Source organism: Pongo abelii, chromosome 8, assembly GCF_028885655.2.
Source record: "Pongo abelii isolate AG06213 chromosome 8, NHGRI_mPonAbe1-v2.0_pri, whole genome shotgun sequence".
Taxonomy (NCBI): domain Eukaryota; kingdom Metazoa; phylum Chordata; class Mammalia; order Primates; family Hominidae; genus Pongo; species Pongo abelii.
Window position 1 is genome coordinate 55,074,978 of NC_071993.2, and position 18,505 is coordinate 55,093,482.

General features: G+C 47.0%; 1 protein-coding gene across 3 annotated transcripts in view; it reads right to left on the reverse strand.

Moving 5' to 3' along the window:
• ARHGAP22 (Rho GTPase activating protein 22) overlaps positions 1-18,505 on the reverse strand; it is a 158,231-nt gene that overhangs the window by 78,014 nt on the left and 61,712 nt on the right. The window lies entirely within an intron of this gene.

Here is an 18,505-nt window from a genome sequence, read left to right on the forward strand (position 1 = left end):
GTGTTTGCCCAGGCTACCCTCAAACCTGGCGGGCTACCTATGAGCTGTGTGACTTTGGATAAGTCATCCCTCTGAGACTGTTTCCTCACCTGAAAAGTGAGGAAAATGATACCGGTTCAGATGCTACTTAGCACAAATTAAGAATTAAGTTATTCAAACTCTCTCTGTGCCCAGTTTCCCCACCTATAAAACAGAGAAGATAACAGAAACTGCTTCACCGGATGGTTGTGTCAATTAAATGAGTTGATATATACAAGGACTTAGAACCCAAGTGGTCTGTAGCTAAGTGTTTTGCAAGTGTGAGCTATCATCATCATCAAGTCTTGGCGAGGATTTGGGCACTTTTTCATGAGTGTGTGTTTGGTGCAATCACCTTGGAAGGTAACGTGGAAGCTGCTTTATTAAAACTAAAAATGCTGATGCCCTGGGAGCAAGCTATCTCATTTCTTAGTATGCACCCCATGGAAATGTGTGCCCACATGCCCAGGAAAGTCTATGGAAGGCTATTCATGGGAGCCTTGCTTGTGATTGCAAAAAGTTGGAACCACCAAAATGTTCATCAGTAAAAGAATCATCGGCCAGGCATGGTGCTCGTGCTTGCAATCCCAGTACTTTAGGAGGCCAAAGTAGGTGGATCACTTGAGCCCAGGAGTTTGAGACCTGCCTGGGCAACATGGCAAAACCCCATCTCTACTAAAAATACAAAAATTAGCTATGCGTGGTAGCGCACACCTGTAATTGCAGCTACTCAGGAGGCTAAGGCATGATAATCACTTGAACTCGGGAGATAGAGGTTGCAGTGAGCCGAGATTGGGCCACCGCACTCCAGCCTGGGTGACAGAGCGAGACTCTGTCTCAAAACAAACAAACAAATGAAAGAATTATCAAGTACACTGGAATTTTCATAAGATGGTATATGATATAAAAGGAGAGTGCTATGGCTGAATGTTTGAGATTTACGGATTCATGGCACTTATGTAAAACACATACCCATACTCACAAAATATTACTATAGTGTTCACTCTGTACCATGCTCTGTTCTAGGCCCTTGGGCTTAGAAAAATATATGGGAGGAAAACAGGAAACCAAGAGTGATTCCCTTTGGGGAGAGGGTGGAAGAAGAATGGAGTAAAGTGGGTGTCAAGAGACTTTGGCTTTTTTATAATGGCCTCATTCTGTAAAAGGAAAGCATAATCATGTATTATTGTGTAATTAAAGTAAATAATCAATTTACTTTGATTGAGATAATTATATTTTTAAGTGTTTGGCACAGAGTAGGCTTCTTCATGTAAGGTTCTTTGTCACCCCCCAGTTCATAGGATCTGTTCCTGACCCTGAAGCAGGGCTGTGGTCCAGCTCTGATGGCCTTGACTTGACTGGAATTTTCTCCCTCCCTACCACAATTCCATTTGGGGAGATCAGAGGTGGTCTCAGAGGAGAATCTCAGCAAGGGCAGGCTGGAAAGCAGAGGCTGCCCAAGGCACGGAGCAGAAGAGTTAAGTAAATGTGGGGGCAGGAAGGAATGACTTAGAGCAGGGAAGAGGTTTTCCCAGGAGTTAAGTCTTCATTCAAAGGAGAGATTAACAACAGCGGGGCAGATTTCTGCCTCCCTCTCTCTCCTTCAACTCCTCAGAAAGACCAGGGTGAGGCTTTGGGGAGAGAGAAGGGTCGTCCTGCGTTAGATCCGGAAAGAAAGATGTTTTCACTTCATGACATGTAGGCGGGGGTTACAAAGAGAGAGTAACTGAGAAAAAACAGAGAGACCTGACTTCTGGTTGCTGCCAAGTCATTTTAAACAGTTTTAGCACTAGGCAAGATCACTTAGTCACAGCAGGCTTAATGAGGCCCCAGGAATTCCAAGCTAGAGCTCCCTGCATTCAGGGAGAGCATCTGCGGGGAGCGAGCCCCTCGGGTGATTGTCCAACGGCCAAGTCCTACATTTGGAAAGCAAGATTTAAAAGAAAACATCACAGCGGCCATTGTGGGCTGCTTGTTTATCTTTCTAAGAGGAAGTAGCAAAGCAGGATCGTTTCAAATGAGCCTATTATAAAGGGTCAACGTCCCCATTGAACCGTTTAAATATATTTTGGGATACTCGACTTTTCAAAGCGGCTTTAAATATCAACTCCCAAGGCAGTTCAGCAGACAAATAGGAAGGCAAGGGCTTCTTGTTTTATTGCCTTTGGTTTCACACAGTTTAATTCCTAATTACACATTGTCTTTTTACAGTTTTTTAGTTGTGTGTTCTTCCTCAAGGGGGAAGGAAAATAACATTCACTATGTGTTTCCCACCATGTGCCAGGCAACTCACAAAGGTTATCTCAGTTAACCACAGGACAATGGCATGAAGCAGATGCCATGAAATTCAGTTTACAAAGGAAGAAACTAATATTCAGAAAGGTGAAGAGACTTGCCCAAGACCAATGAGGTAGTAAGTGGCAGAGCCAAGATGGATGGGTGGATGAATGGATGGGTGCATGGATGGATGGATGGGTAGATGAGTGGGTAAATGGATGGATGGATGGATGGATGGATGGATGGATGGATGGATGGATGGATGGATGGAGAAATAGATGTTTGGAGGGAGGTGTAGGTAGGGGAATAGATGGATGGATGGGTGGATGGATGGTTGGTTGGATGGAGGTGTGGATAGGTGAATAGATGAATGGATGGGTGGATGGATGGTTGGATGGAGGTGTTGATATGTGAATAGATTGATGGATGGGTGGAGGGATGGTTGAATGGATGTGTTCCATAGGTGAATAGAAGGATGGACGATGGATGGTTTAATGGTTAAATAAACAGAAGAATGGGTAGTATTTCCCTAGTTAGGCCTAAAGTCATGGGCTGCAACTGGCAAAGCACCCACTTAGCATAGAATTTGTCTGAAAAATCAAATTTTCTGAACATAGCTCTGCCACTCAAATTGATGATGACCCCAAACTAACTAGAATTTAGCCAAAACATGAGGATCACACATGCTGCAAGGCTCTAGCTGTGCTCAAGCCGCCTTGCTCCAGAAGAAGGGCCAGAGGTGGGAGCCTCTAAGACATGTTTCCCAGCAGGAAGGCCAGCCTCCAGCCCACCACCAGGCACAGGGCAGAAGAGCTAGAACCAGGGGGTGGATATCCAGTGGGCACAGTGGGCTCTGGGAGGAGGCTGGACACTAGCTTTGAGGACAAAGTTTCTATGGGATAGAGGCTGCCCCATTCATCCAGAGCTCTACTTTCTGCCACTTTACTCCATTTCTCTGGGAGACCCACAGTTGGGTGGTGAGGATGTCAAGCTGTTTCTAGGGGGTGCTGCTGCTGCTGCTGGGATCCTGAAGCCTGTGCAGCCTGAGCCCCTGGTCCCAGATATGCCCCAGGTCATTCAAGGATTTTCTTAGGAGACTCAGGACCTGCCCTCCATAGTTCCAATGCAGGAGTCTGGATTGCTCCTCCCCAGAATATCCAAGGCACCCTCACAGCACTATCTCAGGTGTGAGCTCAGCCCTGGGTAGCTCAGAGGAAGGGAATAAATGGGAATGTACCATCTTAGCCACAAGCATAGCTTAGGGAGCCTATAATGATCATTCTTTCCTTCACTCATGTACAAATGATGACTGAACACAGCTCAATGCCTGACACAAGGCCCAATGTGGGGCGGGGGATAGGAGGTTGCCCTGGGAGCTGTAGGGGACAGAAAGCCAGTCTGCTGAGGGTGGTAAAGAAAACTCTGCAGAAGAGGATGCTTTGAGGTGGGACCTGAGCTGCAAGGAGGGGTCCAGCACCTTAGGGGATGGCACAGGAATGGTCCCTGATATGGTGTAGACATATGTCCCCTCCAAGTCTCATGTTGAAGTATGACCTCCAGTGTTGGAGGTGGGCCTAGTGGGAGGTATTTGGGTCATGGGGCAGATTCTTTATGAATGGCCTGGTGCCATCCCTGTGGCAATAAGTGAGTTCTCACTCTGGTAGTTCACATGAGGGCTGGTTGTTTAAAAGAGTATGAGACCTCCTCCTCTCTCTCTCTCTCTCTCTGTCTGTTACTTTCTTGCCATGGAACACATATGCTCCCCTTTGCCTTCTGCCATGATTGTAAACTTCCTGAGGCCTCCCCAGAAGCCAAGCAGATGTTAGTGCTATGCTTGTACAGCCTGCAGAACTTTGAGCCAAAATAAACCTCTTTTCCTTATAAATGACCCAGTCTCAGGTATTCCTTTATAGCAATTCGCATGGACTAACACAGTCCTCCAAAGGGTGCAGTAGTATCCCATTAAGAACTTGCTCTTTACTTGGGTGGGGGGAATCACAGCATGGCATTTAGCGTAGGAGACATGATGCAGCCTGTGATTCTGACTGGCTAGCCTGGTGGCTAGAGCGAGATAGGGACTGGAAGGGGGAGACTGGAGTAGAGAGAAATCAAAGATGCAAAAGGCATAAGCCAGGTGAGAGATGTGGGCCAAACACAGGTTGGAGGAGTTGGAGACCAGGCAGGGCAATGTGTTAGCTCAGGGGCCCCAGCTAACCACACTTTCCAGTTCTTGCATCTTATGTAACCCTCTCCCTCGAATCTAGGCTGCCCTATGAGCTGCTTTAATAGACAGAAGGTAGCAGAAGTGACTCTGGACCAATTCTGGGTCTAAGTCCTGAGAAAACTTGGCAGCTTCTGCTTTTCCCTGTCATCAGGGAAAGCACCCCCTTGTAAACAGTGGAATTGTCCTGAGACTGTTGTGCTGCAAGAACCCCAACCTACCAATGTGGAGAGGCCAAATGGAGAACTGAGGTCCAAGCCAGCAACCACATTGACTTCCAGCTGTGTGAGTGAGGCTGTCCTGGAAGTGGATTCTCCAAGTGATACCATGTGGAGCAGAGAGAAGCTGTCCCCACCAAGCCATGGCCACACTGCAGAACAGTGAGCAAACAAAATGTGTTTTGTTTTTAGCATGGTACTGGTATAAAAATAAGCATATAGACGATTGGAACAGAATAGAGAACCCAAAAATAAAGCCAAATACTTACAGTCAATTGATCTTCAACAAAACAAACAAAACATAAAAGTAGGGAAAGAACACCCTATTCAACAAATGGTGCTGGGTAATTGGTAAGCCACACATAGAAGAATGAAACTGGAGCCTCATCTTTTACCTTATATAAAAATCAACTTGGCTGGGCTCGGTGGCTCACGCCTGTAATCCCAGCATTTTGGGAGGCCAACACGGGCAGATCACCTGAGGTCAAGAGTTTGAGACCAGCTTTGCTAACATGGTGAAACCCCATCTCTACTAAATATACAAAAATTAGCCAGGCATGGTGGCGGTCGTCTGTATTCCCAGCTACTTGGGAGGCTGAGACAGGAGAATTGCTTGAACCCAGGAGGCAGAGGTTTCAGTGAGCCAAGATTGCACCACTGCACTCCAACCTGGGAGGCAGAGCGAGACTCCATCGAAAAAAAAAAATCAACTCAAGATGGATCAAAGACTTAAATCTAAGACCTGAAACTGTAAAAATTCTAGAAGATAACATTGGAAAAACCCTTCTAGACATTGGCTTAGGCAAAGACTTCACGACCAAAAACCCAAAAGCAAATGCAACAAAAACAAAGATAAATAGATGGGTCTTAATTAAACTAAAATGCTTCTGTATAGCAAAAGAAACAATCAGCAGAGTAAACAGACAACCCACAGAGTGGGAGAAAATCTTTGTGATCTTTACATCTGACAAAGGACTAACATCCAGAATCTAAAAAGAACTCAAACAAATCAACAAGAACAAAACAAACAATCCCATCAAAAAATGGGCTAAGGACACGAACAAACAATTCTCAAAAGAAGATATACAAATGGCCAACAAGCATATAGAAAAATGCTCAACATCACTAATGATCAGGGAAATGCAAATCAAAACCACAATGCGATACCACCTTACTCTCGCAAGAATGGCCATAATAAAAAAATAAAAATAAAAGAGATGTTGGTGTGGATGTGATGAAAAGCAAACACTTCTACACTGCTGGTGGGAATGTAAACTAATACAACCACTATGGAAAACAGTGTGAGGATTCCTTAAAGAACTAAAAGTAAAACTACCATTTGATTCAACAATCCCACTACTGGCTATCTACCCAGAGGAAAGTAAGTCGTTATATGAAAAAGATACTTGCATACGCATGTTTATAGCAGTGCAATTCGCTATTGCAAAAATATAGAACCAGCCCAAATTCCCATAAATCAATGAGTGGATAAAGAAAATGTAGTATATAAATACCATGGAATACTTCTTAGTCATAAAAAGGAATGAAATAATGGCATTTGCAGCAACTTAGATGGGACTGGAGACCATTATTCTAAGTGAAGTAACTCAGGAATGGAAAAGCAAACATCGTATGTTCTCACTCATAATTGGGAGCTAAGTTATGAGGATGCAAAGGCATAAGAATGATACAACGGACTTTGGGGAATTGGGGGAAAGGGTGGGAGGAGGGTGAGGGATAGAAGACTACACATTGGGTACAATGTGCACTGCTGAGGTGATAGGTGCACCAAAATCTCAGAAATCACCACTAAAGAACTTATTCATGTAATCAAACACCACGTGTTCCCCCCAAACCTATTGAAATACATTTTTTTAAAAAAGGAAAATGTGTGTTAAGTCATTAAACTTTGGAGTAGTCTGTTAGGCAGTTACAGATAGCTGAAGCATAGGAAGTGATGCAAAATCCTCATGGCTAGCACTGCCTGGCCCTGACAATGTGCCAGGCTAAGAGCTTGACATGTGCACGTTCACTTAGAATTCAGAGCAATCCTATGCATTCAATGTCATCATTATTTCCACTTTCAACAGGAGGGCACCGAAGTACAGAGAAGTGAAGTCATTTGCACAAGGCCCCAACAGCTAATTAGTGGCTAAGCTCAGATCGGAACCCAGCCCATCTTGCTTTCTAGCCTGTGATCTTAACAATTCTATGATAAATGTTTTTAGGGGAAAAGGAACAGGACTCGATGGTGAATAAGATGGCCTGTGGGACAAAGGCACACATAACTGTAGTTGAGACTTCCAGTTAAAAAAGAGAAGCCCTGTGGAGTGCTGGATTGAGACCGCGGGTCATTGCTCCTAGCTTTTCAGAATAATGTCTGTCTTCTGCCAGCCCTGGCCTCTGGTAGAGGGAGCTTGTTGAAGAAGGGCGTGATGAAGACACTTTGTAGACAGCTTATTGCAAAACATAGCTTTGATTGGCACTAGTAACTCACGGGCATTATTTTGTTTAATTTTCACAATAGCCCGTAAGGGTGATATGTCATCAGATCCAATCTACAAGTAAGGATATGGACACCCGCCCAGGTTATGCGAGCTCTCAAGATCACACAGCTGGTAGGTAGAGGGTAGAGCCTGTCCTCCAATCTGGGCAGTCTGAACACTGCTGGTCACCCTCTTAACGACCACTCACTGCTTCCTGCCTCTTGGCGGTGAGGGTGTCATCTGGTCCTGCCTCCCTAACCCCACCCCCTTCTCCCATCATATTTCTGATCTGTATTAGGAGTTTGGCTGAAATTCAGTGTGCACACACACTGTATGTCCACATACCACAGACCCACAGACATTGGAATTGGAAGGTTCTCTTTTAACACAACCTCCTCATTTTTCACAAGCAATTTTTTTTCTTTTTTTTTTTATTATACTTTAAGTTCTAGGGTACATGTGCACAACGTGCAGGTTTGTTACATATGTATACATGTGCCATGTTGGTGTGCTGCACCCATTAACTCGTCGTTTACATTAGGTATATCTCCTAATGCTATCCTTCCCTCAACCCCCCACCCCACAACAGGCCCCAGTGTGTGATGTTCCCCTTCCTGTGTCCAAGTGTTCTCTTTGTTCAATTCCCACCTATGAGTGAGAACATGCAGTGTTTGGTTTTTTGTCCTTGTGATAGTTTGCTGAGAATGATGGTTTCCAGCTTCTCCATGTCCCTACAAAGGACATGAACTCATCCTTTTTTATGGCTGCATAGTATTCCATGGTGTATACGTTCACGAGCAATTTATTGAGGGCCTACTTTGTGCCAGGCACTGTAAGGTGAGTTAGTGACAAGTTGGGGCTGTCCTTATTTAACTCCAGTTTTTGCTCTGAAACAAATAGATCTACAGAAATGATAAGCAGAAATGAGGCTTCTTACACCCTCTCAAAATGTTTTATGCACTTTTAGCACAGTGCATGGAAGCCAACTGCTTTGCCTTTCCATATGTAGCTCAATCTCTGGTCAGACATATTAACAAGAACCCCTGTCCCCATACTGACCCTCATCAACAGCATTGCTGTTGCTATTCATTTTGCAGACTCATTGTTCTGTTTTTTTGTTTTTTTGTTTTTTTTTAAACTAAGTATATGATTCTGGGGAAGGTGGGTATTACTCTTTTTCTGTTTGAAGCAAGCCCCATACATCTTTGTGCTAGAAAAAGCTCTAGATCCCATAAGGACTGGTATTCCTTTTTCTTTTCTTTTGATGAGACTTGTCTCATTTCTCTTTTTCCTTTGGCTTCCGGGAAGCTCAAGAAAAATTTAAAGCCTGGCTTTGGCAAATATGTGGGTCCTAACAGTCTTCATATTTGTGTTGTGGTTAATGATTTTGCGTTGCTACTTTTATTTGCATTTTCTCGGGCTCTCAATTATTTTAAACTATTGTGTTATCACTATTTTATTCTAAGTCTTCTCAATAGAGGCCATTTCAAATCCTGTGTGGAATAACAAAGGAGTAAACCAGAAGTCAGTAAACTTTCTCTAAGGGGCAGATAGTAAACATATTTAAGATTTGAGGGCCATACAGTCTCTGTAACAACTACTCAACTCTGCCATTGTGGCGTGAAATCAACCATCGACACTACATAAATGAATGAGTGGGGCTGTGTTCCAATAAAACTTTATGTACAATAGCAGGTGGCAGGCCAGATCTGGCCTGTGGACTGTACTTTACAGTGTTTTAAAAGAATTTTAGAGCATCTGGGAAGTAATTTCCTCTTAAGTCGGGAAGTATTTGGCTTAGAAAAAAAGTGAATGGATGGGAATTCTCTCCAAGATGTCTAGTCTCCACTTCCGGGTGATAGATTGTGGAAAAGCAGCTGTGAAAGCTGTCTGGGCAGTTTGGCTCAAGAGAAGAGAGGGCTGTGCCCAGGAGGGGTCAGTCCCTGACAGAGCAAGCTGTGAGGTCTGCCAGTGAGAGTGCATTCTCTGGCACACCGGCAGTGCCTACTCCTTGAGGGGGGGAGGCAGTAGGGGCAGAGCTCTAGAAGTGCCCGGCCAGCCAGGTTCCCCAGCTGGGGCCAATGGGCCTTCAGCTGCCACGGATGCTGTTCATGGAAGGAATGTGTCTGCAGCTCCAAATTCCCACAGAGAAAGACAAGGGGAATCGTTGGGGAGAAATTCCTGGGCCACATTTTTCTTGCTGTTCATGTGGCCTGAAGCCATTGAACTTGGCCAGCCTGCCCAGGGAGGGATTTACAAAGCCCATTGTCCTTTCCCTGAAGCTTCACCCCCACCCTGCCCCCACCTGCTCTTTCCAACTTTCTTACCTCCCCACCCCCAGGAGAAATGCAGCATGGGAAAGAGCAGGAGGCCATGGGGCCAAGAGGGCTCTCTCTCCTTGCCATATGGACAAACACAGCAGCAGCTCCCAAAGGGGACAGGTACTTCCCAGCGGCTGTGATGACATCAGACCCTACCATGCACTCAGGGTGGGAGGCGGTCTCGGTTGCCTGAGCAGGAGTCAATTAGTGGCATACATGCCACTTACTGTATGCCAAGCACTGTTCTGAGCATTCTGCATAAATTAACTCATTAATCCCTGCAAGAACCCTATCATAATCTCCATTTTACAGATGGGGAAACTGAGGCTTGAAGTGGTTAAGTGATTTATGTGGGTTCCAACTAGTAAGTGGAAAAGTCAGAATTAGAACTGAGGTGTCTGCCTCCAGGGTGATCCTTAGTTTCTTACTTCTCACTTTTACTACGTGTGACCCCTTAGCTTAGCATTCTATTTACAGATATCACCTTAATGGTCTGCAGTTATAGGAAAAATTCATTTTACAAAGCATTTGCAGTCAGTCCTGCACACCTTTTAAGGCTCCCAGCACCCCCATGCTATAGAACATGAGACCCTGTATATGAACTAGGCCCATCTGGTGTGTGGTCCACTTAGCTGGGGCATAGTACTGTGCACACTGGGAGTCAACTAGTGCTCCTTGCACTGTTGCTGCTGTGGCTGCTGCTGACACTGTAAGGAGGGACCTCAGTTACCTAGAATGTGTCAGATCCTGGGTTTGTGTTTTCACTGCATCGTAAGTCATTGACATAACAACCCTGAGAATGATGTTGATAACCTCCTTTTACAGATAAGGAAACTGGGCACATCAATCAGGTAATTCATGCTTGCTGCTCTAACAACTCCCAAGTCTCAGTGGCTTAATCCCCTAAAGACTCTTCTTGCTCAGGTCACTGGCTCCTGCAGGTCAGCATGAAAAAGGAGGAGGGAGTGGGGCTGCTCCATGTGGTCACTCAGGGACCCAGGCTCCTTCTAGGACCTCAGTGTCCTCCTCTGAATCCTCTGCTGTGAGATGCAGGGAGAGGGGGCAGGGAGTTTCTCAGGGGATTTTAGGAGCTGGTGCTGACAGCAGCCTCAGAAGCCTCAGAGGTCACCTGTCACTCCTACCTGTGTTTCCTTGACCAGGGTTTAGTCATGTGACCCTGTCTTACTGCAGGGAAGATGGGAAGTGGAGTCAATCTTCGCGGCTGCAAGAGAAGCAGAGGCTTTGGCTGCCACACGGGTCCAGAGGGGTGAGGTGCTGTAAGGGACAGTCAGAACTTTTGGCACCCAAGCTGGTGCTTTGCCACCACACTGCCTTGACTGAAACTGATGCCAAAGCTATCTGAATTGAATTCCAACTTCTACCATCTTGAAAGACTCTCAGTTCATGTGGACAACGAATGGGGTGGAAGGCCCTGAGGGTTGTCAGCATTGGCTGTGATATGAAAAAAAGAGAATGGCACATGGCAAATGCCCGACACCCTTCCCTTTCTCAGTGGAGCTGTGGCCAGGTGTGCTCACAGGTGGAGGGGTGGGAATTGGGAGAGTTTCTGCCCTGAGGAAAGGGGAGCATGGGCGCTTGCTGCTGCCACCTAGCTGTGGAAGGAGAAAGGCGCAGGACGGGCCTGGCAGAGGCCGGCCTGGGTCCTGTCCAAAGCGTAGATAGATGTTGGGGTGGGGAAGGTCCCTTGTTCCTCGGGGTTTTGCTGCAGAAACTGCAACCCTTCAAGGGTGTTCTGCCTTCTGAGAACACCTCCGCACTCTGCTCAGTCTTGGGGGGGAGGTCCCTGCCAGACGAGGGCACTGGGTTGCCCCAGGATGATGGGCACAGGGCTGGTATCTTCCAAGCTGGCCTTGGTGTTGCCAATGAGATGACAGCTGTATAGAAATAGGGGGTTGAGCCTGTGGAGCTGCCAGCAGGGGAAGGAGAGGGCTGCCAGGTCTCTGCAGGGTCAGGCAGGGGACCTTCATGCTAGAGGACAAAGTTTGCAAGCTCTTGTGCCCTCGCCACTATTTTCCAGGGTGAGTTGGCCTCAGATGGCCAGGTCAGACCCAGCTCTACTGTTGCATAGCTCAGAAGACCACTGTCCCCCCACCTGCTAGTTACTCAGTACCAGGTTGGCTCACTCAACCTCCAGTGCCTCTGTTTCCCCACTTCCTACAGCCAGGCCTCAATCCACCCAACAGACCTCCTGTAAACCAAATCTCAAAATCATTTTTCAGACTATGAACACCAGTTCATTAGAGGGGTCATGAAATCAATTCTGTGGGCTTTGTCTGGAATTTTTAAGAAGGAGATAGACTCACATAGGACAGGACATGCCAGAAGGCACTGCATGTAGGAATAGCAGTGTTTCCTGAAGCCTCAGCTTCTGTTGCCCTGGGCTCCCAGGGGGCAATGTAATGTCTATTTCTTGTCAAAAAAGTGTGAAAACACTGTGTTGGTGTATTTGTCTCATTCCTTTCAGAAAACCTGGGCTCTTTGTGCCAATTAGTCCACAAATTTCTTTTCCTCCCCGAGCTCTCTCAACCAATCACCCCTCTTCTGCAGGCCAAAGAAGGGCACAATCTTTGCCAGGCCACTCAGTAAAAAATAAAACCCATCACCAAGGGCTGCAAAAATTCCTGTTATACAGGAATCCCAGGAGGCCGGCTGCTTTCTAGCCTTGCATTTGCATATCTAAGAGGGCCACTTAAGTGACCCTTCACAGGACAAAGAAGGTTAGCTTCTCTTAATTTTTAAAAAATGAAAAGAAAGAAATCCTTCTGGTTTCCACATTCCTTCAGGGCAGCCCTTGCGGGGTGGCTGGTCTTGCAGCTCTGCTCTGGTGCATCAGCCAGAGGGTCCTTTGCTTCTCCAGCATTATTCCTGCGACCAGGATTTGTGGAACCCTGCTCTGTGCCAGACATGGAAGACTGTGGACCAGAGCCCCTTCCTGGAGCCCTCTCCTCATCCTCGGGCTGTGTACATGTGATGAGGATAAGCAGCTCACATCCCTCTCCAGCCTCACTATGGGTGTGTTGCTCCTGTCCCCACATGCTCCAGCTCCGCCCCAAAGCCCATCGGGGAGGCCTGGTTCTCCAGGATGCTAGAATTCTCAGTCTTTCCTATGCTGACTTGACGGGAGGTTCTCATGTTTACTGAGCATCTGCTGTGTGTCAGGCACTGCTGTATTCCAAAATGTCTGCCAAGGGCCTGCAAAGGTCATTACTGTCACCATCCAGTGAAACTCAGGGAGATGAGGTGACTTTCCAAGGTGGCGCACACGGGCAGGAAGCAGCAGGTCCTCTCCTGGGTCTCTTGGATGCCTGCAGCTCTGTTCTTCCCACCTGACTGCAGGCCTCCAGGAGCGGCACTGGAAGTCCCGGGGCCGGGCCTCGGGCCAAGTAAATGATACAGCATGGCTGGAGCAGCATGCTGCATGGATGGAGGTGCTAGGCAGAGAGGGGGTGCAGGAAGATGGGAGACCCACCAGGAGTGGACAGCAGGAACAGGAGCTTGGTCTTCTGGCCCCTGAGAGTGTGGACTGGATTCCAAGATTGGTGAGCATGGGCCCTGATGCAGAGGGCCAGTGGCCCTGGCAGTATCACTCCCAATGCCACAATGGTATGAGTTTTCCATAGGGATGCCATAACTAACTCCCACAAACTGGGTGGCTTAAAACAACAGAAACTTCTTTGGTTAGAGTTCTGGAGGCCAGAAGTCCAGGATCGCGGTGGAGCTCTAAAGGCTTGAAGGAGGAATCCTTCCTTGCCTCTTCCAGCTGCTGGTGATTTCCAGGTTCCCTAGAAACCCTTGGCTTGTAGACACATCCCCCAGCTTCTGCTTCTGTCTTCACATGACCTTCCTCCGTCTGTGTCTCTGTGCATCCTGTCTGTCCTCTCCTCTGCTTATAAGGACACCAACCATCGGATTTGGGGCCACCCTAATTCAGGATTACCTCCTCTTAGCTCCTTGCATCTGCAAATACCCTATTTCCAAATAAGATCACATTCTGAGGTTACCAGTGGGCATGAATTCTGGGGGACACTATTCAACTCAAGACAACAACTTCCCTTCTTTCCCAGCCTTGGCCTCCCAAACTCTGTCCCCTCAATCTCAAGTTAACAGAAAAGCATCAGGGAGACCTATGTTCTTGGAACCCACGAAGGCAACTGACTTGCAGAAGACTCTCCAGACCTGGTGTTATTCAGTAATTGTAATTCCAGTTTTTGGGATTCTGGTATTCCAGAATAATGTGCTTTTGAGAAATGCTGAACTATTAGTATTTTTGTGACATGTTTTTTAAAAATTAGAACCATTTACACCTGGGAATACACTACAGTAGGTGTTTGGATCCAGTAAAGGAAAGCTTGTTTAGAAAGCAGTTTCCTATTCTTCCACAACCCAGAAGGAGGGGAACTATGCTGCCTCCATCATGATAGAAATCTTCACTGTGCTTCAGAGACTTTCCAGCCTGGAATTTGCTCCAGGTGACCCACTGGCATCTCCACCTACCCACATTAACACTGGAGAAGATGACCACAAGCCAGGAACGCTTTCTCTGAAATAAAACCAAAGCTCATGATCAAATAAAAAAATTTAGTTCCTGCCAACAAAAAAGAAGGGAGTTTAAAATAAAAGATATCTTCTAAAGTGGGGAAGAAGAAATGGAATTACTTGAAGATGAAGAACTCAAAGGATAATATTGGAAATTAGTTTGAAATTTAGCTTGGAACATCTCACCATTGCCTTGACCAGCCTAGAGTAAAAAAAAGGTTTCAGCAGCCGGAAAAAATGGGCACAAAAATATGCTCATGATCCAGATAACATCAAATAGTAGATTTTCATTCCAAATATTATTAGAAGTTTCTTTATCTTATAGGGTTTAGTTCATTACTTTTGAATTGTATTTTATTCATGTCATCTGCTAACAATTAGTATGAGAAGGGTAACATTTTTAACATTTATATTTCATAGATTTTTGTTTGCACTTAGTGCTTCTAATATTTATTTTTATTTGAAATGTCTAATATTTTAGCTGAATTTTAAAATGTTAGGCATTCTGAACACCTTTCCACAGAAAATATTGATAATCAGTGTTGGTATTTTAGCAATGTAGGGAATAAATACTTGTATTCCTTCATGTTGTTTTGCTCTGGTACTGCAATTATAATGCTGTGCTAATTAGCTATTGTTAAATAGCTGTAAATTAATTTAAATACATTGACTTATAATAAATTTTTTAATTTAAACTAATTTATAGCCTTTACCAATAACTAACCATGTGCCAGGCAACACGTTTAACATCCTACATGGAACTACTTTTGTCACGGCCATTTTTCAGATGAGGAGCCTGAAGTTTACAGGGTTCTGTGACTTGCTCTGGACCTCAGATCTGGGGAGAGGCTGAGCCGTGATTGAAACTCAGACAGTATGACTGAGCACCTCACCCTTAACCATGACCCCACAGGACAAATAATTAAGGGTGTCAAATAAGTCAGCCAATACATAATAACCATCATTTTCTAGCCATCTTTGCTTTTGAGTTTGTTATGTGCACTAGTACACACAGAGTCTAACCCCACAGAGATCAGGCAGGTAAGATAAACTGAAAAAGCAGCTTTTGCTCTTGCTGCCAGGCTGGAGTGCAATGGCACAATCTCAGCTCATCACAATCTCCGCCTCCAGGGTTCATTCTCCTGCCTCAGCCTCCCGAGTAGCTGGGATTACAGGCATGCGCCACTGTGCCCAGCTAATTTTGTATTTTTAGTAGAGATGGGGTTTCTCCATGTTGGTCAGGCTGGTCTCGCACTCCTGACCTCAAGTGATCCTCCCGCCTTGGCTTCCCAAAGTCCTGGGATTATAGGCGTGAACCACCATGCCCTGCCAGCCCTTGTCAATTCTTTATATGGAGAAAGCAGGCCCAAATTTACTCTATAGAAATCTATATATTTTTAGTGGGTAAAATCCTGTGCATTGAAAAATATTGCATGAGCCAAACAAAATATGTCTGTGAGCCAGAATCAGCCCATGGATAGTCAGCCCTGGCTGCAGCTCAGTTTGCAGCCTGAGAACTAGACTCCATTTCTTGTTATTGTTGCCTCTCCCAACCATGACTTTTAGCATTCTTTCTGCTTTTGGATGATTGCTCCTTCATTGGTTTAATTTATCAAACACCTTTAAAGAACCAGGCACCTTAAAAGCAGCGCTTTGGAGCAAAACAACATCAAGGCTACTCAACCCCGGACTAGGAGTTCTTGAGGGAGGGGATCACATATCAGGAGCTCCTAGTCCAGGGTTGGGTAGGCTTGATGTTGTTTTGCTTGACAGTGCTGCTTCTCCAATTTTAAGATGACACAGAGCACCCAGGACATACTGCAAGAACACAGATTCTGTTTGAGGTGGCATGGGTGGGGCCCTAGGGTCTGTATTTCCACCAAGCTCCCAGGTGATGCTGATGCAGCTGGCCCATGGACCACACGTGCATAGGAAGAACCTACTCTGGGGAGCAGCCTGTGTCTCAGAAGGTTCCTGAGCTGACAGTTGGAGGAGGCTCTGTACTTGGGCTTGGTTTCTCAGAGGTGACCTGGGTCATTCAACCCCCACCTACTAATCCCCTGCCACATTCCTCCCCACATCCTAATTTATCTAGGGATTTAGTCTAGCTGAGATCACTCGTAAAGAATTTTATCTACATCTTTGTTCTGCGCTGGCACCAAGCATACCTCCTCCTGCGCATCACCCCTTCCTGCCCGGTGCGCTATCACCATCTGAGGGATTTCTGTGCACATCCTTCTGTGTCTCAGTGTCACAGAACTGTAGTGCCCAGCACCAGCCTGATCTTCTGTGAGCCTCCTGCTAAGAGCGTGACCCTGCTGAGAGTCAGCCTGGAGTCTAGATCCATGCAGCTAGCCCACTGCAGGACAGGATGCATCCTGGAGCCCCCAAAGGCCATGGAAGTGTCCCCCTGCGTAGAACAGGCAGTGGGGCCAGGCAGGCAGGCAGAGTATCACACTGAAGAGAGAGGCTGGGCCAGTGCACTGGAGTATAGACCATGTTATGCACCCAGGAAGCCAAGCTGGTCCTATTGGTGGGACACTAAAGGCACCTTCCAGTTGGCATCATTCAAGAGATGTGGCTGAAGTTTAATCACCTAATTGAGACCCTGGCCTCGATCTGCAAGGATGAAGGTGCAGGCCACCCTCCAAGGGTGACATTCCCTATTGCGCTCCATGTGGGGAGTTCAGTTAAAGGCCCCTTTGCCGTATTGGATCAGGAAGAGCCACCTGTGAAGTGTGTGCTGCAGCCTTGCTATCACCAGGTTGGACAGGAGAAGGCTGTAGGGCAGGGGCCTGGTGCTGGAGGGAAGAGCATGGCGCTATAATGTGGTGGGAGCTGTGCATGCCCAGCCCTTGGAGAAGCCACTTTCCCTCTCTGGATGTCAAGTTTATGAATGAGATGAGGACCCTGATAATATGTGCACCAAACTCACTCAGGACTTGAGCTCTGAGGGCCAGTGCATTTGCAGAAAGAGACCAGCAAGGAATGGTCGAAGGTTGTACCCACAGGATGGAGCCCAGCAGGTCAGAACAGAGGGCCACTTCCTGCATTTAAATTCAGAAACTCATGGTCAAGGCCAGTTTCATGGCCTTCAACTAGGGCATGTGCTCAGTGACACCCCTGCCTCTTGAAGGGCTCTGCATTTAGAATTGAATGCTCTGTGGTTACTGTCTTGAAATTCTTAATCATTCTATCTTTAAATTTGTGTTTTTTAAGTGAAGTTGAGTGGGCCAGTGGAGCGTATGCTGAGGGCTGGGGCCCTTCTGCAGTCCTGCCTCCTGCTGCCTCTGCCTCAGCCTCCTGTGAGTGGGTTTTCCTGGCTCCCTCCTGCCTCCTGGTTCCCAGGCCGCTGCCCCGCCTCTCCTGGCCCTGCCCAGTGGCTGTTGCTGTCTTCCTCTCATGCCCAGTGGAGGCCTGACCACAGGTATGAGGAGGGCTGGGGTTGGGGTCACGCACCCCAGAGTGTTTTGGGGTGGAGTACGCTCAGGGTTGGCAATGCCAGTGCCACAGAGTGGGTATCTTTGTGGGGATGGGTCTGTTGCCCATCCCCAATCCAGGTGCCTAGTGCATGGCAGAGTGGAGGCTGAACACCCTTGGGGGTGACCTGTCCACTGCAGGCGGGGTAGCAGGCTGTGGGAAGAGGAGCTGCCTGGCTGGACTTCCTTGCCCAGGATGGTGTCTGTATGTAGAAAGGAAGGCTCCAGAGGAGAGCTGGGGAGGCTGAGCCCAGGAGTCATCTCGCTATTGGTGCCCATTTTCAGTACACCCTCAGCAGAGCACCACGGTCCCAGTGACTGGTGGGAGAGGGACCTGGCTGCTGGTGGGCGTGTATGGAGCAACTTGGGGGCCCCTGGGTGTCTGTGAGGGTCTGTTCTCACCCCTTGAGTATCCATGTGCCCAAGGGGACACACCAGCTAAATATCAGCTAAAAACCATGGTGCAGGGGCTAGCCCTAGGCCTGCACAGAGATGTGCAGCCCTTCACATCCATTTGTGTGGCCATTCAGCCCCACAGAGTCCTCCTTCCATCACAGTGGAGCAGCTCAGAGCTGCAGGGAAGCGGGGTGGCCTCCAGGCTCCTCACTGCCTTGGGGACAGCCCTCCTGAGCACAGTGCCTAGAATCAAACACAGTCCAGGGACATCTCTCTGCATCCCAGATTCATACCACCCTGAGCACAGCCTCAGGGCCCCTGCTTCTGGGGTGGCTCACCCACTCTGCTCAGGACCAGCTAAGAGAATTTTTGGGGACTCAAGGCAAAAATAAAAATGTCCTGTATTAAAAAAAGGAAAAAAGTGCCATTAAAGGGATTAAGTATGAAGTTTTTTTCCTTTTTTCTGCTGTCTCTTGACCTGTCAGTGAGTGGTTCTCAGACCAACAGCACCAGTATTGTCCAGAGTTCATTA